The following is a 26,218-nucleotide window of genomic DNA, read 5'->3' as shown; positions in this document are numbered from 1 at the left end:
CAGCTGTTAGGATTTCTAGGAGTTGAAGGCCAAAATCATCTGGGAACCCCGGGTTGAGAACCACTGTTCTAACACAACCAGTTCCTTCTTTGGAGACCTTTAAGCAGAGGCTGGATGGCTATTTGTCAGGGGTGCTACAAATGCAATTTTCCTGCTTCTTGGCAGGGGGTTAGACTGGATGGCCCATGAGGTCTCTTCAAATTCTATGATCCTAGGACCAGAACCTCCTTTGAAATCTGCCTTTCCTCCATGACATCACAAGGACCGACTCCCTAGTTTCCAGGGAATGGGATGATGCTGACGTAGCAACATGTGAGTGTAATGGATCTTGTCTACCTTACAAGGTTGATATGTGGCCTACTTCACAGGACTGGAGTGCAGCCATTTTGTGAGCAGGGCTGAGGGTGCGGCCATTTTGTAGGCCTTACTTGCAACAGATCAGCAGAGCAAGGGGGAGGAGCAGTCAAGCATCCATTACCATATGTGCGATCTGATTAGCTAAATGCAAATGAGAAGTTATTTAGCAACTGGAGATGGGTGGAGACAAAGTGACAATTGGAAGCCAGAGCATTCTTTTTCAGTTAAGGCTTTGGAATCCTTTCAGTGAGCAGTTGCTTTTTCAAAGTCAGTCAGTTAGGAGTTGGCCTTTGGAATTCAGTCAGTTGGGAACTGTGTTTTAAAAAGAAAGCCTCTTTGAGGAAATATAGTTAGAGCCTTTAAGAAGGGAAAGGCTAAGAACTATATTGTGAAGTCTAGAGAGTCTAGGAGAAATGGAGTTAAAAGTAAATTGTCCTGCTTGTGTTTCCTTAGTATGTACACAGTAATCAAGTTATATGAACATCCTTTGAAGTAAACCATATGACTTTAATGAAACTACTAAGCATCTGTACTGTTCAATGTTTATGAAACCATCACACAGATTTACTGTTCAAACTACAAATAAACAACCATTTATTGGTTCTTCTCATACAACGTTTCACATGTCTCTCTCTCTCTGTCAAAAATCCTAATATAGAAGAGGGTCCTGAATTGGTGGCAGCATTCAATAAAAGTAGTGAGTTCAAATCCTCTACATATTTGGTGACAGCAGAAATAGAAACCTCTGCAATTCTGGCAAACTTGAAAAATCCTCCCTATTGCATATTGTTTTAAAAAATCTTATCCATATTGAGCATGGGTGAATGAATGTGTCGATCGATCAGTAGGTATCTTATTCCAAATTACATACACTGGATGTCGAACACAAATACTCTACCTTTGAGTTTGTCCTATATTAATTAAAATGGAGATGAGCTGCGAGAAGGGCTAGGTCGTTTTTTATATGCAGTGCAAGGACAGGAAGGAAGGAAGGAAGGAAGGAAGGAAGGAAGGAAGGAAGGAAGGAAGGAAGGAAGGAAGGAAGGAAGGAAGGAAGGATGTGTTTAAGAGGTTTTTAACTTAATGGCAACCCTATCACAGGGTTTTCTTGGCAGAATTTGTTCAGGAGCTTCCTTTGCCTTACTCTGGGACTGAGAGTGTGAGTATTGCACAGGGATTTGAACCATGTTCTAGTCCAGCATTCAAATTACTAGACTATGGTGACTCTTTCTCAGTCACTCATAGAATCATAGCATAATAGACTTAGAAGAGATCACATGGGCCATCTAGTCTAATCCCTGCCAAGCAGGAAAAGCACAATCAAAGTACCCCTGACAGGTGGCCATCTAGCCTCTGTTTAAAAGCCTCCAAGGAAGGAACTTCCACCACACTCCGAGGCAGAGAGGTTCACTGTTGAACAGCTCTCGCAGTCAGGAAGTTCTTCCTAATCTTCAGGTGAAATCTCATTTCCTATAATTTGAACCTATTGCGCTCACTCGCTCTCCCTCCCTCCCTCTCTCTCTCTCTCTCTCTCTCTCACACACACACACACACACACACACATACACATGAGGATGGTGTAATACTGTGTGTGTGTGTGTGTATATATATATGGAGAAGAGTGAGAGAGCACTTTATGCATCCTTAGAGGAAGGCAGTGGCAAGCCTTCTCTGAATAAATCTTGCAAAAAAAAAAACCCTTTATGATATGGTAAGCATAAATCTTCTATAGGGTATGTAATATATATTATGCAATAGACTTCTTAATAATTAGTCATGCATTTAAGGAAGATCAGGGATAAAATACTCAAGACATTTTGTCATTTGAACTACTGAGAACTTTTCTCTGTACATATATACCCATGCTGTGTTAATTATAATATTTTCCTGTTATGTTTTTACAATTTAAACAGTATGTAGTCCATAATTAGTTTCTAAAGTTTCTCTTCTAGAAAACTAACTATGGAGAAGCAAGTTGTGTTTAATATAAGGCTATGAAAGAATAACAGGATATAAAATTTGTGTTTCTTATTAATATTTTCTCTATTTAAAAACTATAGAAGCAACCCCAGAGCTCAGTTTCTCTACAGTCAATGCTATGTGCAAAGTAAGTGATTTTTTGTTAAATAAATAGATGACAAACTGCATGTTATTTAAAAATATTAATACACTGAAGAAGAATCCAATCAATTTGGTGTATGAGGCTCCTCTCCGTGCTGTTTCTCCAGTAGCTGACCAGAAGCTTACAAGTAGAACAAATAATCTATTTTAGTAGGGAGGTTTAATTGTTAAGGAGCCCTGGTGGTGAAGTGTGTTAAAGCACTGAGCTGCTGAACTTGCAGACCGAAAGGTCACAGGTTCAAATCCCGGGAGCGGAGTGAGCACCCGCTGTTAGCTCCAGCTTCTGCCAACCTAGAAGTTCGAAAACATGCCAATGTGAGTAGATCAATAGATACCGCTCCGGCGGGAAGGTAACAGCACTCCATGCAGTCATGCTGGCCACATGACTTTGGAGGTATCTACAGACAACGCCGGTTCTTCGGCTTAGAAATGGAGATGAACACCAACCCCCAAAGTCAGACATGACTGGACTTAACGTCAGGGGAAAACCTTTACCTTTACCTTTAATTGTTAATAACTGCTAGAGATGAACAAAACATCAAGAGTGGAATTGACATAATTACCATTGTGAGTCCAAGTTGTTGTTAGTTTGTTTTTTCCGTACAAATACTGATTGTACTTGGTTCAATGTATGACCAACAGTTCAAGAGAACTAGGTAGAAAAACTAAGTTTCTTTACCTGGCAGGCAAATAATTTTAATGTAGAAAGGCAAGTAAAGTCATTTTTCTGATACCCTGCCATCAGTCTAAATAGGGGGTTGTAGGTGTCTTAATGCACTATTGGTCTTACTCGGTGGCTTCCAGCTGGGCATATTATTTACTCTTCCCTGGCTGTCATAATACCAAGTTCGCCTTATACTCAGTACTCCCATTCAACTCTATCGAGTGCTTGAATTTGGCTGTCTCATGCCTCTATGGTTAGAATGTCTTTCACCTGACTTCAAAGCGTTAATATATGTTAGAGAAGGAAAAGAAACAAGGTAAAACATAAGGATCCATTTTGACTTAAAAAAATAAAAATCTCTGTTTTATAAAGAGAAGAAGAACTGAAGTATCTTCGGTTTCTACAGGAAGTCACAGATGACATTTTGATGAGAAGCTGTTATGGCAAAAAGTAAGTCCTTACACTTTTTTAAAAAATCATTGCTAATTCATTGAAACAAAGAAGCAAATTATAGTTATAACATAGAAGACTATATGATTCTATACCAAGTGCATATGTTTGGATCTGTCAGCTTCCAATACAAGCAAATATCTTTCTCTGTGTCAAGTTCTCTATGTCAATTTCTTTTAATCCAGTATAAAATCTGAAAGAATAGGAAAATTTTATAATATTTGATTTTTTAAATCTGCTGATCTGCTTATATTATCATTACCCTCCATTTTCCTTATATCACTGTGACTAACCTTATTGAATAGGGTCACAGGAAAGATGTATAGCAATTGCTATTCTAATACGAAAAAATAAGCTAGTAAAGACTGCAGTACACATGCAATTCCCCTGACTATCTAGCAAAGGTAAGAAGCTGACTAGGCATCAGTGATATACAGCCTGTAAGATATACTATGTGTTTTCTTAGCAGATAGAGATTGCCTGCAAACCAAGGCTAGAGGAATTACATATTACCTTTAAAAACAAACAAAAACACAGGAAACAAGTCATGGTATTCAATTGGCAAATGAGTCTCATGGAAGAGAGGACTCTCCCACTATCCTTTGTATTAAATGACAGATATCTTCAATTTGTTATTATTTATTCTAGAGGCACTATTAATGCATAGCATAGTGGTCTTTCAGGTTGTAGCACATCATATACTAGTTGTCCATAAACTAAGTTATTCCAGGATGTGAACCTAATAGGATAGTTTGGGCTTTAGCAAACTTATTTGCTTGAGAAATAACACCAGGTATTTTCCAATCCAACCATTGCTTAGCTATTGTGCCATAAATTAAAGGAAGGAATACCTCAGCAATTTATATATATTATAATATATATTATATTATATTATATTATATTATATATATATATATATATATATATATATATATATATATACACAATACCTCAGTAAAATATGCATTTTACCAGAAAAGTAATCAGTAAATAGTTTTAAGGGCTTTTCATATGTGATGCTTAACAGACAGTGCCAAACAATCTCGGTGTTCCTCTAAACATGATGCCTATGTGTGAAAAGCCACCACAAGTCCCCAAGGGGAGATGGGATGGGGTATAAATAAAGTTGACTTGACTTGAAAAATCCCCTTGTTACATTTTAATTTTATATTAACATTGCAACTTCACATATATGTTTCCATTTGGAGTAGGTCTTACTGTATTGAATAGGGCTGGCTCTCACATAAATGTAAATAGGCTCCAACTCTATGCACACTAATGATCTCAAAGGTACAAACAGATGCAATGAAAATCACTTTACACAAACAAAGGCCAAAATCCAACACTCTGATTAGGAGGAAAGTGTGATAAAAATAAAATAAAATAAGCATCCTTCTATTCTCCAAGCCTGGAACCAAGGTGACACATAACAAAGATTAAACCAAAGCTAACACTCTTTGCCTTCCACTTGTACTGCCTGCTTCTGCACAGCCTGAGAACTGTCTCCAGAGTAGGAATGCCCCAACCCCACTGCTACAGGTTTGGCAGTGCATTGAATGCTACAAACAGAGGCCGTTCTTTTTAGCTGCCCCAGTTTGGCAGGGACAGTCTTGATAATTTTCTGTCATCCCACGTTTTTATCTTCTTTTAAAATGTCAATCCTCTCTCACTTTCCCCATTGGTTCTCAGCTTACTTCGATTGATGCAAACTGTGTTCAAAGTTGAAAAAAGTTCAAAGCACAAAATTAGTTAACACTTGATTAATTCAGCAGCAGGAAAGAAGAGGACAGGCAGACTCATGCCTTTCCCAGTAGGCTCAGGTAAATATAAACACAGCCTTTCCTATCTTATCTGTTCTTCCTTAATAACTTTTGCCATCTTGATCACATTTTGGTGTTGCTCAGCCACACAGGTCCTTTTTTCATCTGTGAAATATGGGAGAGTATGCGAGGGGCTAAACAACTTCCCAGTTCTACTAATAGCAAAACCACTCCATTGGATTCTGTCCATAACAAGTCCTTTTAGTTGCTGTGAATGGAGGGGGTCTTTATTGAGATAGCAGTGAGGAAGAATCCATAGGTATGAACATTAAGATCCAAGCTTCTTAATTGGTTTGAAAAATAGTTTAGCAACTGTTTTCCTTGCTTCTATTTTTATAGCTGTATTTTGATTTCCTTTCCTCTGCTGATCTACATTTTTATTCTCTTTCTAAGTGTGTTAGGTGATGTATTTCAAATGCACTATAGAGACAGAAGGTGTGATCTTGATGAGGTGAGATATATATTTATATATCTGTATGTATGTAGTTTATGAAATGCACTCTCAGCAGCCATGGACTGATGCGACATCTGTCTAGAACATCAATTTATACTATTTGGACTGCTGCAATTTTGAAGTTAAAAAGGAAATAATAATGAATGCCTGCAGTTCTGGCTCAAATGTGTGAAATGGGAGGGGGAGCCCAAAATGATATTTCTCTTGATATATATAGCATGCAATGAAAAATTGTATGAAATGAAGTACCAAAAAATCCATTCTGATTTAGATGAAAGAAGTCTTTTATTATGAAAAATGTTTGTCATGATCCATTTCTGCTGTTTCTGCCATTTGAAGCAACAAATAAAGCCAGAAAGGATTTGTAATCCTCCACTTTTAGAAACAGATCAATTGATACATGAGTTAAACTACAAAGCCTTGCCACCAACTTTGAACTTCCCTTGCCTTCAAAAGCCTGTGCTTGAAACCTGTTTTAATGGTACAAAGTGCATGGCAAGCACAACTGGGCAACCAAAGGGCAGCATAAGGCATTTTTGCATGTTCAAAAAGATATACAACCTCTAAACAGATTGGAGTGGGTATGTCATTATCGACAGAGAAATATTGATCTTCTTAGCTTTTTTTAATACAATTTATAATTATTATCTCATCCTCATGATTACTTAATAACTAGTTCTTATTTTAAATAATTGTTTTAGGAGAACCCCGTGGCAGAATGCTGCATTTTGATCAAGTCTAGTCTTTGGTTTTCAAACCGAGATAGCTACCACATTCATTCAGCCTTCTCCTAACTTCTGCAGTGACCTTGGAAACGGTGTAGGGTTGCTGTTGTTGAAGTATTTTGTTAGTACATATATGTGAAAAATTATTCAGTTCATATTTTAAAGCATGTGTATCTAATGCCTCACTTTCACTGAATCAAAATTCCATTATTCTTTTAAATCCAGACTTCTTTGAGGTTTGAATTTCCCCAATCAAAAGAGGTCCACAAAATGTGTTTTCTAGGACACTGCTTCTTAAATTGTGAGTTCTGACCCCAAATAGGGTCTCCTTAGCTCAAGGTTGGGTTCCCAAGAAATTTGAACATCACCTAGTGGCTGTTTTAGACATTTACACAAATCTACTGTGCAGTGTGTTGTCGAAGGCTTTCATGGCCGGGATCACAGGGTTGTTGTATGTCTTTCGAGCTGTGTGGCCATGTTCCAGAAGTATTCTCTCCTGACGTTTTACCCACATCTATGGCAGGCATCCTCAGAGGTTGTGAGGCATGGATAAACTAGGCAAGGAAAGGAAAAAATATATATCTGTGGAGAGTCCAGGGTATGGCAAGAGTCCTTTGTCACTGAGAAGCCAGCATTAATGTTTCAGTTAACCATCCTAATTAGCATTGGAAAGGTTTTGTCTCTTGCCTGGGGGGCATCCTTTGTTCAGTCATTAGTCGTCCTTGGGGCTCCTCTGCCCTCAGAGTGTTGGTTCCCATCTACTGTTTTGATTTTAGAGGGGTTTTTTGGTTTTGGGTTTTTTTACTGTGCAGTGTTTAAAGTTGGCTCTGCAGAAGATGCTTCAGCTGTACTTCATGAAAAAGAAAACGACCCTTGCAAATGTAAAAACTGTTCAGGCTGAAATGAGTTATGATTGGAAAAGTTTAAGAAGCCCTGTTTTATGGAAACATCATACTTTTCAACTGTCACAATTTGTTATGGAGTGTCCTGATTGACACTCTGCCATGCCACCTTTTCAGCTGCTTTTAAAGTATACTCATTTCTCTTTTATCTCCCAACTATCCCTCTTTTTCCTCTTTTACTTCAGTTGTAGCAAACTCAGTTCAAAATGCAGTAGTAATTTGCCTTGAAATAAGTCATCTAGGGGGACAGGAGAGTTGGAGCCAATTTTGCCCTTCTTATTTGGTTCAGGCAAAAGCAAACTGCTATCCCTTCTCCTAGCCTATCTATTCTTCCTCCTTAATTTTCCAATTTTGAAATGGGAAATGCACTCAAAATTGCATTACTAAAAATGCACTTAAATGCATCACAGTAGGAAAACTACCTGCAAAAATAAACATATACATAATTAAAAGTGAGGTAAAAATGCATAGAAAAACAAAAAAGATAAATTTGTTCATCCCAGGTTATTAGTCCTTCCAAGGTTCATCTCTCTTCATACAATATGAAAGTAACCATACAGAAGCAACAGAGTATTTGGTTCTGTAATGTACAACTCGGGGTTGACTTTAAAGAAAAATGGGAATTTCTTCTTTACTGAACAGAAGGAAAGAATGGCCTTATTGTGTCAGGTATCTCAATGAAAATCTCAAACCAGTGTGTCGCTGCTGTGGATAAGGCATCATTAGATAAGAATCAGAAAGAAAACTGCCAATATCATATGGCTTTGTACAAGTCTATGATGTGACTACACCTAAAATATGGTATACTGTTCTTGTACCTGAGAATCAATATTGTGTAGAAGACACAGAAAAATACAATAGTCAAAGGGCAGACAACTCCCCTCAAAAGTGTTGGGGGCTCTTAGCTTTAAAGCCTACACAACTCCTAGATCCATTTTTGTGTCTATGAACAGTCTGCATACCCCTGAATTGGAAGGAAAAATGCTGTGTTCTAGGTTTTTGAGCACAGGGGTAGTGGGGATAGTCATTTTTAGGCATGCAGAAGCTTTTCTTTGACTTGTCAGTCTTTTTCTAAAACCAGTAAGCAACTTGTTCCTTATTGGTTTTAAGTAGGCTTCTATTATTCTGAAAATAGATGAGAAGGTAACCAACAAACACCTGAAAATGTACTTAATTGACCAGTAGCACCTTTCAATACATGTGTGTGTGTGGGGGGGGGGGGGGAATGCTATAGGCTATTTGCCAGCATTTGCTGGTTTGAGAAGCATTGTGAAGAGTGATAAAAATAGTCCAGCCCTCCAGGATTCCTTGAGGGGTCAACATGCCCCTACTCGATGCCCAGCTGCCCTATACTGGCTTAGATGAAAAGTGAATTAAAATGAAAAATTATTATCAGCATGGGGTAGATATGGAGATATTTTTTTCTTGCTCTTCCATAGTATTAGAATCAATGGTCATCCAGTGCAGTTGAATGATAAGGACATATACATGGAAGCACCTCTTGACTGAACTAGGGAGCTCACTACCACTGTTAATAGTAATGGCCAGTAATGTGAAAAGCTTTAAAAACAGGCCAAAATCATGATGAGAACAAGCATATCAATGGTTACAAGTCAGGATGCCAGTGTGCCACCTCCTGGATCAGAGATTTCATGCCCCTGAATATTGATAGCCACACAAACCATTCCCTCACCCCCAAGTTCCTTGTGCAACACTCAGAAACAGACATTCATGCGTGCATGTAAGCGCAGGTTATGTGCATGTCTATCGCCCTCAGAATTCCAGCCACAAGCACCTAATCCAGCACAGTAGTTATTATATTCTTATATTTATTTATTTTATTTATTTTCCATCTTTCTGTGGAAGCAAAAGTGCTGCATATCATTTTCTGGTTGGTCGTCAGTGAAAGCCCTGCCCAGAATGAGACAATATTAACTTCCACAATATTTCTAAAACATATTTCTTTGTACTATACTCTGAGAACTTTGTGCCATCTTATGCTGGGAACAACAAGTGGTGATATGTCTTTGGCTATACTATGATCTTTTCATATCCCACTTTTTTCTCTATGAAAGGGACTCAATGTGGCTTTCAGTAAAGCAAAATGAAAAACAATTTAAAAACCTAAAACTATATTGACATTAAAATAAAATTGAATATTAATGCTATCAAAAAGTAAACAGTTAAAATCCTTTAGAATTGATTCAAAAAAAATTTCAGGGTTAAATATGTTCAGACTAAACTGCTGATTGCAGTTTGGTCTGAACCCAGAAATGTTTTTTCTTTACCCAGTCCACCAGGATGAGCTGATGTACATCACCAGGACCATTCATGATCAGTGCTATATCAAAGCAGGTCACAGGAAATGGAGACAAGGGGGCGGAAAGCAAGCATTCCCATAGGAACAAGTGGTTTTGAGCTTGATGCAACCTATAGAGCACATTGGGGATGTCCATTTATAGACACCCCAATCTCAAGATGGCTTTGAACACTAGTATGCCTCTGCTTAACGATCCACCATCACCTATACAGATGGTGGTTCTAATACACTCGTTTTCTTCATTTTTATGTGAATTGGGGCTGAAAGTGTAGAAAATAACTCTCAAGGAAGTATAAGATTACGAAAATCAAAAGAAGAATGCGAGCCTATGGATGACCAGTTTTCATTGTGTATGGAAAATCATTGCCCCACTTCAGGTGGTTCGGTTTCCCTCTACCTGTCTTGCACCCATGCACACAGCCCAAAAGACCTTCAAATCAAGGAACAGCACTAAATCAAACAAGATGCCAAAATAGGCAAGCCATCCTTTCCTGTTGTTCAGTACTAACATTATTCAACAGTTTTCTGTGAAACAAGAGATTATGTGGGAGTTAACCTTGTTCACTATAAGAACATTAAGGGGTAATCTAGATAGTTACAGAGTAATTGGATGGTGGAGTGGTTTCGTGTCATTCTAAGTGATCAAATGGGTGGTTTTGGTAACTGCGGTGTTCAGGTATTAGTGTGAATAACAGTTTAGTAGACTGCTCTAAATTAGTTAAAGAACCATCAGAGGAGAATTTTAGGTCAATTTTTTAAAGATAGCACTTGACAAAATGATTAATTATAGTGAATGGATTTATAATGTACCCTGGCAAGGTAATTCTGAATGTTTCTCTTTTAAAGTCACATCCTGCAAGACAGAGACAGATTTTAATGTGACCATAGTGAGGAAGCTGCTCTTGCATGCTAATAGCACCGTTGGACTCTTACATCCAGCCCATAATATTTTATTGATCTTCAAACAGAATATATACACAGCACTTAGAACACGTACGGTGAAACAGTAAATGTCACCACTGTTCCAAGAAGAACTGGGTGTTATATATTTATCTCATTCATTTAAGCATACATGGTTGGCATACATGGTATTTTCCCCCACTGTCCTGCATCTTCTCTTCACAGAAATACTATGTGGTTTGTTAAACCTTTATGCTCAAGGTCACCTTGAACTTCAAAACTGAAAGTGATTCAAAATACCCAGCTTAGTCCAACTATTCTGTCTACTGTACAGAATTTAGAATGTAACCCCATGGCACCTATGATGAGAAGGCAGGCTGCAAAGGGCCACCACAAACATGTTTCTCCCCCCCCCCCCTTTCCCTTCTCTGAACTACCATTTCACTCCATCAAATGGCTGGGCCATTTGTCTCCTGCACAACATGTGGGCCTACAGATATTTATTTGGGCTTCCAACTCCCAGAAATCCTAGGTATCTTGTGCAATTCCCAGGAATTCTGGAGCTGAAGTCCAAAACACCTAGAGGCTCACAAGTTGCGTAGACCTGTCCTATATTATAGCTATATGATGTAGTCTTCACCAGGAGCGGCCCTAGGTTTTTTCAGTATGTACACAAACCTACGGCCGTGCGCCCCCCCCCGAAATTACCCCCCCCCCCAAGATCTCGTGAAATCTCGCTGAAAACTTGTGACATTACACAAGATCTCGTGAAATCTCACGAGAATAGCAAGTACTTCCTTGTTCCTCAGTGAGCGACCCAATGGTTGCTGCCGCCGCCACCGCTGCTTCGAGAGCGCCCAGCAAGGGCTGCACCCAAAGTGGCAGCTTCATGGGCCTCCATTAAGAACCGGCCCTGGTCTTCAATATGTTGCTCACTATTCATGTTGATTGTGTTGAAAGACAACATTGCAGAATATTGCATAGTCAGGCCCGTATGGTATATGCACATCTGAATGCACATTCACATTGTAGCTTTTGTGAGCAGCTTTAATTCATGATCTGGAAAAAGGTGGTATATGCTATGCTAATTATATATATATATATATATATATATATATATATATATATATATGATGCAATATAATATACAACAATAAATAATAATATAATATATTGTACTGTATATACATATAATATTGATAATCATATTATAATGGAATATAATATAATAGTACTAATAATAATACTAACAATATTAATTATATATTATACGAAGGTTGAATGAAAAGTAATGGCTCCACCTTCGTTACTTGGGTTTGAGTGGGAGTATTTTAATAAATCAAACGCAGAAATAATCCTTTAATTACCACTATTCACTTTTCCACATAATCACCAGACAATTAGATACATTTCTGCCAATGATGAACAAGTTTTCTGAAGCCGTCATGGAAGAAGCTGACACTCTGTTTCCGCAACCAGCGTCTCACAGTTCTCTCAACGTCTTCATCAGAAGCATAATGATGTCCCTGCAGATCTTCTTTCATCATCGGGAACAGATGGAAGTCAGACGGTACTAAATCTGGACTGGATGGAGGATGCTGTACAGTCTCTGAAGTGCTGCTGTGGTGGCATATAAAGTGTGTGGTCTGGCATTGTCATTCGGCAGGAAAACATTTCCCTTTTCCTTTCGGACCCTTGTTAGACATCATTTCAAAATTTGCCGCGTTGTGATGTAGCACTCTGAATTTATTGTTTTTCCGCGTTCAAGGAAATCAACATGGATAACACCATCTGCATCCCAGAACACTGTTGCCATGATTTTTCCAGCTGGGGGCTGTGTCTTGAATTTCTTTTTCTGGGGCGAGTCTTTGTGTCGCCATTCCATAGACTGACGCTTCGTCTCCGTAATGGTGTACCCACGTTTCGTCTCCTGTCACAATTGAATGGAGAAAGGCGTCACCTTCATTCTCGTAACACGAGAGGAGTTCCTGGCAAATTTCAAGTCTGTGAGCTTTCATTTCACGCGTCAGCATCCTGGGTACCCATCATGCAGAGATCTTCCAATAGCCAAGCAAAGCAATAATGTGGCCCACACGTTCTTGTGAAATGCCGATTATCCTTGAAATTTCTCTCTGAGTGATACAACGATCATCCTGAATCAATCTGTCAACCTTTTGCATGTGAAACTCAGTGGTTGCTGTCACAGGACGTCCGACTCTTTGTTTGTCACGCAAGTCAGATGTTCCCACCTCAACATCTTTAAACTTACTTGCCCAACGATGCACAGTACTCACATCAACACAATCGCCATAAACAGTTTGCATTCTCTGATGAATCTCCTTTGGGTGACACGTTCTGCTGTCAAGAATTCAGTGACTACATGTTGCTTAAGTCACATTGACCGACTCTCTGCGCAGGGTTCCATACTTTTCACTTTAACAACACAACCATTCAATGCTAAGGCCTCCCACCAATTGCAACTGTAGAGGAGAGTCTATTGAACAAGCCAGTACCTGCCGCATACCAGTACTGCCATCTGTTGAGAAGTTACGAAGGAGGAGGCATTACTTTTCATTCAATCCTCGTACATTATATGTAATATTACTAATAATATTACAGTAAAGTGATATAGTTCAATATAGTAATATATAATGCTAATATTGTGCTATACTAATAATATAATATATTGTATGTACATATAATTTGTAAGCTGCTCTGAGTCCTCTTCGGGATGAGAAGGGTGGGATATAAATGTAGTAAATAAATAAATAACAATGTTGTTAGTTTCTGTAAATCAACGTACGGTTATCCTATGAATGAGAAGCCTCCAAGAGCCATGATCATTAACTCAAGTCTTGCATATTCAAAGCTGTGGCTTCCTTGACTGAATCAATCTACATACAATTTTTTCTTCCTCTTTTCCTGCTGTCTTTCACTTTGCCATCTTTTCCAATAAGTTTTTTTTATCATGTCAGAAGTGAATTGAGAATATACTGCAAGTCACTTCTGTCGTGAGAGATTCGGCTGTCTACAAAGATGTTACCCAGGGGAAGCCCAGATGTGTTACTATCCTGTGGGAGGCTTCTCTCATGTCCCCGCATGGGAAGCTGAGGCTGACAGATGGGAGCTCACCCCAGTAGGTCACACCATCTCATAGTATGTTCAAAGTGGAACAGCCTCCACTAGGGAGAGTTCAGGCAGGATTTTCCCTAGGAGTCATTCATTTGTCAGCTTCCTTTACTGCCCAGCTCTCACAACTATACTCATAAATCAGAAATACTCTTCCCTGAATGCCTCTTACTTGGTATTTAATTAAATATCTTTGCATTTAAGGTCTTATCTAGTTCCTTTATAGCTGTATTTCCAAATCTTAGCTGTCTTCTGATATCTTGACTGCATTCTCCATTTTGATTAATGACTGAGCCAAAGTATAAAAAAGCTTTTATTTTTATGTCGCCATTACCTACTTTATAGTTATATACGTAAATAATCTGTGGTCATTATTTCGGACTTCTTAATATTCAATGATAACCTTGTTTTTTCATTTTTTTTCTTTAATTTTCAGCAAAAGCTTTCCAAAGTCTTACTATTTTTTGCAAGAATTATGGAGTCATCTGCATATTGAATCTTGCTTTCTGTGTGATATGTTCTGCACATAAATTAAACAGATATGTTTAGAGTGAACTATTGTTTCCTCTGACCTAATAGCAGTAACCCTAAAAGAGTTTTTTCATATGTGAGGTTGCCAAGTAGTCTGGGTACCCACATTGATCCCAGCAGTGCAGTGTTTACTTCTGCTAAAAGTAAATGTGTATCAGGGTTGTGCTCATTACATTTCATGTAACCAGACAATATGTTCAACACTGAAATTGTATTGTTTGTTGACAAATTTTGGGCAAAAGTAGAACCTATGCTTTTTGAATGAATATATCAAGAATCTCCCTACTACTGAGAGTTGTAACCCAGCCAACAAAGTAAATTTTGAAGCTGCAAGCAGAAGCTCAGGGGAAAAAACTAGTTTGTTGTCCTGCATCGCGTTATCTATGTGAAGGAAGGACAAAATTTAGGCTGCTGGGTTTTTTTTCTTTTTCTTAGACTACCACAAGACACCAAATAGAACATGGTGCAACAGAGATAGGTATACTTAAGAATTTGTTTTGAGAACCAAAACTGAATAGAATTCTAAGTCCTTTCACGCACCAAATTCTCCTTCTCATTAACATCCTTTCCTTCACTGCATGAATTGTCCACTTGACCGCAAGTGTTCCAGTTCACATTCATGGAATCTGGTAGGGTATATTACATATTTTGGTTCTCCACCCCATTTGTCTAAATATTCTACCTCTTCTGCAATTCTCAGCATTGGTTAACAAATTCACATGTTTTTATCTAATAACCTCTTCTCTGATTTTGGAGTTCCTTTTGTGATAGGGTTCCCATAACAGCCCTTTTGAGTAAGCATGCATAGAACTGTAATCCACTCCAAAGCTAATACAACTGCATTTAAAGTCCTTGTTCCTTGTCACATTTAGGATTTTATTCCAAGCCATCCAGTTTGAATAATGCTTTAAATCTAATTCCAAAACCTAACAAGAGTAGACTAAATGATTTGATGGGATTTAAATAGTCCTCCCGCCCTATTGCTGGGACTATCAAATGGACTTAGGCCATTAAAGCATACTTATCCCTCTCCCCACAAAGAAATAATTGTTAAGTGAAATAGCATATTATTCTCTTACAATTTTTGAATCCCTGTTTGGTCATGGAAACCCACAGAATGATCTTAGGTAAGTCACACTCCTCTGAATAAATCTTGCCAAGGAATCCCAGTGAGAGGTTTGATTTTACCATAGGTCAGAAATGACTTGAAGGCACACAACAATAAACCACTGAAGGAGTGATAGGATTATGTAAAACCCATCAAATCAATTAGTCTACTCTTGTACACTAACTAGCTGAGCCTAGCTGGGCAAACGATGGCAAAAACATACGGAGTGGAAAATATGTATATGTTTGTCAGTCTATCCACTCATCTGTCCATCTTTGCTTCCTCTTCCCTAACTTCCCAACCCAAACAGCTCACCAAGATGTATTTTTGAGAGTATCCTGTTGTGAATAGTAAATAGAACAACTCTCATATTTGTTTAGGAAACTTTCTGTGCAAAGCTATGGCATTAAATGAGAGAGTAGAGTCGTACAGCTGCTATATGTGTAATAGCTTTAAGGACACATACACTAAAAAATTCCACTTCATCTAAAAGCGCACCAAAAATTACATATAATGAAGGAGAAAGCATAACAGCAGCTATTCTCCCATTCATATGCTCTGCTCACATTTTTACTATTTGGTGCCAGAGAAGCAAGGAGTAATGAATAGGGAAAAATTATCTGGAATTGTTGTCTGTGAGAACTGAAAAATTACAACTTTAGATATTTTTAAATGAATTCCTGGACCACATTGCTATCTTAATACAGCTGTTGTATACCTTCATGTGTTTCTGAATTATGGCAACACTGTATCATACTCTGCATGAAATATGGGCCGGTCCTAAAGTATCCTAATTTCCAGGCAGATCAACTGTGAATCAACTTTGCAGAATTCCAGTCATTTTCATTTTCCCTCCCAGATTTTGGGAGACCACACCTCCTAATCCTAGTGAAAAATAAATCACCCTCCAAATCACAAAACACACCCAAGAACAGTGGTTCTCAACCTGTGGGTCCCCAGGAGTTTACCAGCTGTTAGGATTTCTGGGAGTTGAAGGCCAAAACATCTGGGGACCCACAGGTTGAGAACCAATGCCCTAGAACCTTCATGAGGCAGGATTTTGCGTGCCCCGTTTTGCATGCCCCCATTTTAAACTAGAAAATATATATTTTTAGAAATACAGTACTTTTAAAAAGGAAGAATAAAAGAAATGCACTTCTAGACAAAAATTGGCTCAAAGGACACACATTCACATTTTATTGCCAAATAATGGCCTCCTGAAGAATCTAGAACACGATTTATCCTTTAAGTGGTACCCTGGGGGGTGGTACATCCACACTGTCAAATTAATGCAATTTGATACTACTTTAAATGCTTTGGCTTAATGCTATGGATTTGTAGTTGGGTAAGGCACCAAGACTCTTTGACAAAGAAAGCTAAATAATAATAATAATAATAATAATAATAATAATAATAATAATAATAATAATAATAATAATAATTTTATTTCTTACCTGCCTCTCCTAATGGCTTGAGGTAGGTTACAAAACAATTAAAATACATAAACATAGCAAAAACACTACAAATACACACATTAAAACGTACCTCCATAAAAGTTTCATACCAAAACGTATCTCTATGAAAGACATATTAAAACAGATTAAACAAAGGACATGAATTAAAATCCATGTTTATGTTTAAAGACTGTCTGGCAGGCCTGCCAGAAGAGACAGGTCTTCACTTGTGTTTTAAATTCTGACAGTTGATTTAACTGTTGGAGCTGTGCCGGCAGGTTGTTCCACAGTCATGGGGCAGCTGATGAAATGGTCCTCTGGGTGGTGGCTGCCAGTCGGGTTCTGGCTGGTTGGAGCAGATGTCCCCCAGAAGACAAAAGTATGTGGGGTGGATTGTATGGGAGAAGGCGATCCTTTAAAATCCTTTGCATGGGAGAAATAGATCCTTGTAAAAGCATGTATAGTTCTTATGATTTCATAACATTAAATCTAGACAGTTAAATTGATATTAAACTGCATTAATTCTACAGTGCAAATTTACTCTTGGATGGGATGTCAGTATATTCGCCAGCTGTCCTTAGAGTAATGTGTTGATCCTTCCAGTAGTCTTACACAAGAGTAAACTGCTGCAACTTTTCTTAGTGTGTTATTCCTTATTCATTATTTATGCCATTTTTGCTTATATCGAAATACTCAAAATCAAATTTTCTCTAAGCACAGCTTTTCATACAGAATGCAATTTTCACAGATGTTCTGATGCATTCTGCCAGCATTCACCTTCTCTTCCTCCTCCAAATCTATGCTCCCTCCTTGGATTTGAGAACAAATCCATGTTTCCAGGTCATGAGTTTTGCACTAGAGTGAAATACCATCCCCTAGATAAAAAATGGGTCTACTGATACATGTGAAACTTAATTAGGCAGAATAACTCAGAGGTACAATATTTGAAGTTTCTACTTGTTATTCAGATATCCTTAAGTTTGAAGTTATTGATGATTTGGGGATTTATTTGTTTATTTATTGGTTTCATTAAGCTGCTGCATCTCACTGCTGAGTCATATTTAGCTTGGGGTCTGCTAAGATTCCTAGATTATTTTCATACATATGATATTGCCCATCCTATAACTATACATTTCTTTAAAAAAAATGGCTACTTTACACTTCTCCCTGTTAAAATTCATGTTCTTGGCCATCACAAAACCTCAAACAAATTCATTTTTCTGCTGTTGGACATTTTAGATTTAGTCAACTGGACTAAATTTGGGCTTGAAAAGTAATGTAGTTCTGCAGTGCCTCTGACAAGGTGTTGGTTCCTACTGTTCACTGCACATTTATGCAATCAAGCAACAACTATTTTAAAGGAAAAACAAAAGCAGATCAGCTTAGCTGGACACAGCTTAAAACCTGAGTCAACAACAATAGTTTCAACAGCAGTTGTCATTTTGGGTAATGAGTATCTGTTGAACATGGCAAATATTTTACAACTCCCATAAATCATAAGACAGGAACCTTTGCTTTTCTGGACAGACCACTAAGTAAAATGGGAAGATGAAACTAGGCCAATGAAGAGCCCAGAATAATTGTGCATAATAACAAGAGTTAAAAAGGTAACACATTGTACAGAAGAGCTATTCTCAGAAGAAGGCTTTCTTACTATCTACTGACATTTCTATTTTAAATGAACTCCACACATTTCATGGACAAAATCTACCAAGGCATAATGCTTTTGCTCACATTAGTCTTGTGCCTTAAACAGGCTGATCCTTACCATTATGGAGCTCCTTTTTTCTCCTTACTCCTCTCTAGCTTACAGTTTTATTAAATTGCTTCCTATCTCTTATTTATAGATCTCTTCCTCCCCAGAGTCTCAATTTAGAGTCCACTTCTGCTCTCAGTAAAAAGAATGCAGTCCAATACCAATTATATAGATACAGAATCCATATTATAGAACAGTGGTTCTCAACTTTTTGGTCCTCTGGTTGTTTAACAAACTGTCAGGAATTCTGGGAACTGAAATCCAAAACAACTGGAGAATCAAAGGTAAAAAGAACTTAATAAAAGAACTTAATGGGGTCTCAGAAACTTAATTGGTTTTGCAATATTTGTTATGGAAAACCATTCCAAATTACAAGTATATAAATCACCCTTTATTTGCACATCTAAGTACCTTCCTGCTCTCCCCATTTGACAGGGATAGTCCTAATTGTTCTTCTGTCATCTCACCTTTTAGCTGCTTTTTAACTGTGCTGCTTTATTCCTTCATCTACAACTTAACTTTGCTTTCTCCAAACTTGAGTTCAAAGGGAAACAGCAATTTTCACCCAATTAACTTAATAGGGAGAGAGGTCAGAAAGAGTCCGAATCTTGCTCTTCCCAGTAGGCTCAAGCAGAAGCTAACTGCTGCAGACTCTTCTGGCTTGTCTGTTTTTCCTCCACAAGCACATTCTGATGTTGTTTGGCCTCACATGTCCTGATTTTCATCTGTGAATTCAAAGTGCAAAAGTAGCTTTCACTCAATTAATTCAGTGGAGGAAAAAGAGAGGCAAATGTCACCCTTGTCTGTATGCTCAGGCAAAAGCAAACTCCTGCCTTTCCTAACTTGTGGTTTCTTTTGTATTAATAAGTTTTTCCATCTTAATCTCACTCCATGCAACAAGGCTGCAACAGTCCCAGTTTATACCTGTGAAATGTTGGAGGATGTGGCTCTGTGGTTCTCATAATTATTATGTAAAGATGGAAACAGAAATTAATGTTTGGAGAGGAAAGTGTTTATAAGCACCCTTAATATAGCCACAACATTAGGGCAAGTAGCAGAATTATAGCAAAACTAAGTAGTCTGTAGTGACAGATGTACTCTCTAAGGGCGGTTACAGATAGCCCTTTTAATATGGGACTTCCCGCATCAAAAAGAGGTTTGTCCAGACAATGTTTCTGGAAACCACAAATTAATTCACCACAAACCAGGAAAACCTGGTTTATTTTGTGCCTTCCAGGAAGACGCGGGATATACCACTACTTCTGCTGTCTGGACTGCAGTCCTGACAGCTGTCCTGCAATTTTCCAGGCCAAAATAGCCCGGAAAAACATGAGGACAACACCCCCTCCTCAAACCCCTTTAAAAAGCATCAAAAAAGTAAAATAACTTACCCGGCTGGCATTTCCTTTCTGCCGGCCCTCTCCTGACGCTTAGGAGTGACGCGCCAGGAGAAGGGGGGGGGAGAGGAAAATCGCTCCTGCCCACCCCCCTTCCTAAGCACCAGGAGAGGGCCAGCAGAAGGGAAATGCCAGTCAGGTAAGTTATTTAACTTTTTGATGCTTTTTAAAGGGGTTTGGGAAGGGGGTTATGGTGTCTGGGTGTTCTCCCAGAAGGTACCGGGAGAACATCCGGACACCCAGACACAAAAGCGTGGGCTTTTGCGGCTGGTGTGCAGACTACAGTCCGCCCTGACCCGGGTTTTTTAAACCCAAGTCGAAGCGGACTTTTCCACTATGTGGAAATGCTTATAGATTCCGTTTTCTATCCAGTTGATGAGAAATGTTATATGGGTGGCTTTTCTCGTGGGCAGGCCTCTCTGGTGAGGAATTCTCAACTAAGCAAAATTGTCCCCTAGGAAATGCATGTAGCATTAAAAAAAATAAAGTAACAAATGTTTTTGTACATTTTGTTTTCTTTAAAAATATATTATTTGTTGAGACTAGTTAATTCTCCCCAGTTTGTGTATTGTGGTTTTAATTGCATAGCCATATTTTACAGCTGTTTATGATTTTTAATGAAATATTGAACACTGCCCTTGGGAGAACATTATACCCAGAAGAACAGCTTATAAATAACAGAACCCACTGTCTGATTTCCTCACATGTGACAACAATCACAAGTGGCTTCCTCCGCATTGGAAATTCTTGTGTCATCTCATGGCAAAGAGGCCTTTCAATCACCCAATTCTGAACAGTAGTTTTTATGGCATTCATAAATTTCAGCCACAAAAATGGCATAATGAAAATGCTTGTAAATGAGGACCTAGCCTCTGTTATGACAAATGATGGATTTGTTGTTGTTGTTCTTGTTTTTTACTTCTTCAAGACCGCTTTTTAAAGGCCTATGCTAAAATTTAGATTGCTGTGTATTACTCTTGGGATTAAATTTGAGAGCCAATGCAGATAATAAAGGGCAAGGAAGGGCAAATAGTTGCATTATGATTCTTGAGTAACACTTTGAGTTAGCTCTTAAATAACAAAAGTGAATCTATAAGATAGTGATATCACTAGGGTTTGATATCACCCAGTGTGGGATAGGGAGGCAGCACCTGGAGGCCCGGAGGCCACATGACCCAGAATCTGAGAAATTAGCCTCTCTTGTTCCTCGGGAGAGTCCATCTGTTGTTGAAAATCAGGACCCCAAACTCTCCATGGGTAGTCTGGCATGGTAGTTGCTAGAGTGGTCCAGCATTTCTGTGTTCTTAAATAATATGATGTGTTCAGGTTGGGTCATCAAGTGCTCTGCTATGGCTGACTTCTCTGGTTGAGTTAGTCTGCAGTGCCTTTCATGTTCCTTGATTCGTGTTTGGGTGCTGCATTTGGTGGTCCCTATGTAGACTTGTCCACAGCCACATGGTTCTTTCCAGGTTTTATCTCAGTATTTTCCTGGAAATGTTTCCTCATCCCAGTTGTCAGGTCAAACCCCCTGCTGGGGGATCCCATTCAAAGTGTGTCTATACCTTCAGCACCCATTGTATGGTTAGTCAAAGCCCATTGTCCTGTTCCGGCCAGCAGGTCCACTATTACCCCTAACCAAACACATTCCTGTCTTCCTGCACTCCTTTCCTGGGTGGATCAAGAACATCCTCTGGACTTCAAAGGACAGTTTATTAAATGTCCTGCTATGACTGCAGTAACAACAGATGTCGTTCCTGGACCTATCAAGGAGCAGATCCTAGTTGGTTCGCACTTAGGCCAACCAACAACCAACATGGCTGCGTGGCAGCGTGCCTCCTCGCCCACCAGCAAAAAATAGACAGCTTCAGCTTATCATACCCTTGAATGGTCCCAAATTGTCAGACTGTCCTGATTAACTCTCTGTTATCAAACCTTTTCTGTTGTTTATAAAATGCCTCTTCCCACTTTTCCCTTTGTCATCAACTTACTTCACTTGTTGTAAACTGAGTTCAAAGTGCAGTAGTTAACTTGCCAATCAAACTTAGCAAGAATAGACAATAAAAGAGAAATGATCTTGCCCTTTTTGGGAGATTCGGGCAAAACAAAACTACTGCTGGCTTTCTGTTGAATGTTAGAGGCTATGCAATATTTGTACTTGAAGAATTTTTCAAAGAAAAATAAGTGAAAGGTTTACATAGGAACTGAAGTATACAGTACAAGGGTTGTCAGCAATGCTTTCAGTATGTCAGATATTAACTTGTAAGTTTGTCTCTGTACTCTAAGAAGAACTGGGCAACTTCTGAGAGTTGAAGGATTGTTGTAATGGATGCTCACAAACCACTGTTTGCTGCCCCTCTGCCACTAAAATTTGGCTGTCACAGAAGTCCCTACTGCCTTTGAAATCACAATTTAGTAAAATGATCCTCCCATACCATAGAGTCCTATGGATTGGCAATAAACGTCTTCTTCCTGGAAAAGGGGAAAAGAAGGGGAAATGCTTCATGTTAATTTTCAACAGGTGGAAATAGATTAGATATAACTTTTATCTGGTGGAATGGAAAGACACAGGAGAAGCACAATGACATTGGGCACCTGCAGATTTCTAAGAGGAAGAAACCTGGATTTGGGTAAGGCTAAATGTACTTGCAAGTGTTGGTATACCCATTCCTGTGATATTAGGAGGCACCATTTGACAATGCAGAGCTCTTAAAATTGCAATTAAGCATGTGAAGAAGACATTCCTAGTGAATTGGGTTGGTATAATATCTCAGTTACTAGGATATAATTCCAGTAATATGTAGTGAGACTTTCACAGCCTTGACAAAACTTTTCTCTTTAAACCTTCTCTCACCCCTTTTCATTTTTTTAATTAGGTAAAAATGCAAAGAATCTTTCAAGCCCTGAAGCGTGACTTGAACATCTGCACTCATTTGCCAGATTCTTCTGTCAGGTACTCTGGCTTGGAGCCCAAGAATAGCAGGCTCAATGCGCCTTATGTGTAGTCACCAATTTTCAAGTTGTAAAGGTTCTCTGAAGCAGTAGCAGCAGCAGACAAGTGCAACAGACTTTGTTACAAGTGAAGAGGGTTTACTATGCAGAGCATAATGTAGTACTAAACCTTAGTTCAGCTTAGCTATTTGCAGAAGCTACCTGTTAAATTCCAGATTTTTCAATGCAGACATATTTTCAAGCTTATGCATTAATAGCAAACACTGTGCACTGATTCTTGCATTGTGAAAAGATCATCACCTATTCTCAAGGAGGACACTTCAGCAAGACCTGGTGGAATCTTGACCCCATTCTGTTCCTGTTTAGTCACATGTGTGCTGGTTTTCATCTGTGAAATGCAATAAGGGGATTGCAATGTTGATACTTGAAGACCTACTAATTTTGAGGATTAAGGAGTATTTGTTTCAAAGAAAGAAAAGCAAAATGTCTACCAAGAAACTAAGGTACATAGCATAAGGTTTGGCAGCAATGTCTGTATGGTTTGCCCCGTAATCTCAGCAGAGGTGAGCAACTTCTGAGCAATGAGGGATTGTTGTACTGAAATCTTCCTAAGTACTGTTGGATGTCCCTCTGCCACCAGAATTTGGCAGCCACTGAGATTTCCACTGCTTTTGTGGTTACCATCAAATTTTGTTAAGGTGGTTCTTCCGTATCATAAAATCCTATGGATTGATAGGGCAAACCTCTTTCTTCTGGAAAAGAAAGGAAAGGGGGAACTGTTTATTATTGCAATGGTGGCAGTTTTCAGCAGATGGAAATAGACAATGTAACTTTCAACTGGTGGAATGGAGGAACACTGGGAAACAAGAAAATGGAAAATCAACAGGAAGGGTGGAATTGAGTTTCCTGTTAAAAGGGCATGACTGTCATTTTGACCCAATCCTATGTTGCACATAAGAAGATATCAGTCCGGTCAAATGCAATAGACACACAAACAAGAGGAAAAGGAACAAAAATCTTTACTCTTGTCAGCTGAGATACAAAAACAAATAGCTCAGCAAACTTACATAGTCCTTGTAAGTTGCACAGAGTGAGGCTTCTACATGCAAAAGATTAGAACATAAAACAAATAGCTATTCCATCATAGCAAAGAGCATAGCTGTTAAGTCATTATTAACTCAGCATCTCCAAACTGTATTCTAACATCCATACAGTTATATCCCACCAGGTGTGGTCCAAGCTTGCATGCTGACCTACATCAGCAGCTGCTCATAATAATTAACACCATAAGGTTTTCTTTAACACACACAGATATACCTGATCCTGTTACTACTTACTGTAACATCCTATTGGTCAAAGTAAGATGGTTACTTGCAAATCGAGGAACTAAAACTCTCTGTGCTGTCTCATCCTTGAATATAATGTTTCCATTCTGAGAGAAGATACCTTTTTTCTGGGTCAACCAAATGAACTAATATGTACATTAATCAAAGGTCTGGAATTACTGAACACACAAGAAGCAGCTGAAAATGAACTCAATGTATTCTAAATTAACAGAAGTGTTGAAAATTCCAAAATGTAAATGTAGCTAAATTTAATTAAAACTTATGTTCAAGGCAATGAAATGTTTGTTGTTGTGAAATATTTTCCCATCTGTTTGCTTTACTGTGGGACTATAAAACCCAAATCCATATTTATCAGAGGAAAGGTTGAGTTGTCTATGATCTCAACTTGCTTTTGGCAGTTCTCAAGCGCCCCTTCTCCCAGTCTCTCCATCACATTTACTTTATTGAATTTTGATTAAACTTTGACCCAAAAGAATGATTTATCAGTCTGGAGTAGGGATGTACCTCCAATTAAACACCAATCCCTCCAAACCAGCAAAACATTAACAAAAGAAATAATAATAATAATAATAATAATAATAATAATAATAATAATAATAATACACTTTTATTTATATTCTGCCCTTCTCCCCTAGGGGACTTGGAGCGGATTACAGCATTTACATACATAGGAAAACATTCAATGGCTTTACAATCACATGAGACACACAAACAAAAACAAAGGCAAGGCTTCTCCTTTCATTTCTGGCATCTGGAGACGGTGCTCATCTCTGGCTCTGGGAGATGCTTTTTCTCCATTTTCAAGCCAAGGAGCCTGCGTTGTCACCTCCTGGTCATGTGGCCGGCAAGATTGTTTGCTTTTTCCCGCTGAATCTACTCTGTACTCAGTACTCAGTAGATTCAGTACTCAGAATCTACTACTGAATCTACCTATGTATCTACTCACATTTGCATGTTTTTGAACTGCTAGGTTGACAGGAGCTGTTGCTGACAAATGGGAGCACATCCTGTCTTGAGGATTTGAACTGCCAACCTTTAGATCAGCAGTTCAGCAGCACAAGGGTTTAACCCATTGTGCCACCGCGGCTGCTGTCAAAGTAGATTTCAGTAATTTTCAGCCAAAAATGTGGGTCTGCAAAGTTCTGCATGGGGAGAAATTGGTCCCTGCTCCCACCTTCAATCAAAGGCAAGATGTGCCACCTACTTGAGAATGCATCCATGAATTCTTGGAGGATAGTGCTAATGTAATATATTGGTCAGCCTTACTGTACATGTAGATAGATAGATAGATTGATTGATTATGATTCCCATACATCCTTATTTTCTCAGACCTGTCCTTTTTTCAATGCTAAAATTATTCAGGCTGATTTATTTAAATTCTGGGTTTTCTTACAAAGTCTAGACTAGAGGAAATGGGAGATCAGGTAGCAGAAATCTGAAAAGGAGGAAACGAAACATGCCAGGTCAAAGCAGGGCAAGGAAGCCCTTGAAGCAGACAGCTTCAGCCATTTGGGGCTTACCAAATGATTCACCAGTTTCCAGCTGAGGCAACTGTCAAAGAAGTCAGGAAAAGGAAAGGCACTGGCTTAATTAAACCTAGCTGTGGCCTTCACTTGATCAATCAAAGGGTTTATTTCCTATTTTTGCCCATTCCATGTATCTCCTTTTTTGCTTTTGAAAATATGGTAACTCTAACACATATGATTGCTTTCTATTTGGAGAAGCACAATAATTCATTGGCATTGTAAACTTAACATCATCTGAAGGACAGCAGGTTCCATTGTCCTTGCCTTCTTTGTAAGGTGAGTGATATTGCACAACCTCTTTGACCCATA

General features: G+C 38.6%; 1 long non-coding RNA gene across 1 annotated transcript; it reads left to right on the top strand.

Moving 5' to 3' along the window:
* The first annotated feature begins 5 nt into the window (after positions 1-5).
* Positions 6-24,662, top strand: LOC134292345 (uncharacterized). The gene is made up of 4 exons (XR_010003432.1): positions 6-2,464; positions 3,515-3,592; positions 5,806-5,863; positions 22,962-24,662. It is a non-coding gene; the product is annotated as an uncharacterized LOC134292345 (long non-coding RNA).
* The last annotated feature ends 1,556 nt before the right edge of the window (positions 24,663-26,218 follow it).

This window comes from Anolis carolinensis, chromosome 1, assembly GCF_035594765.1.
Source record: "Anolis carolinensis isolate JA03-04 chromosome 1, rAnoCar3.1.pri, whole genome shotgun sequence".
Classification (NCBI taxonomy): Eukaryota; Metazoa; Chordata; class Lepidosauria; order Squamata; family Dactyloidae; genus Anolis; species Anolis carolinensis.
This window is presented reverse-complemented; position numbering and strand designations above follow the sequence as displayed.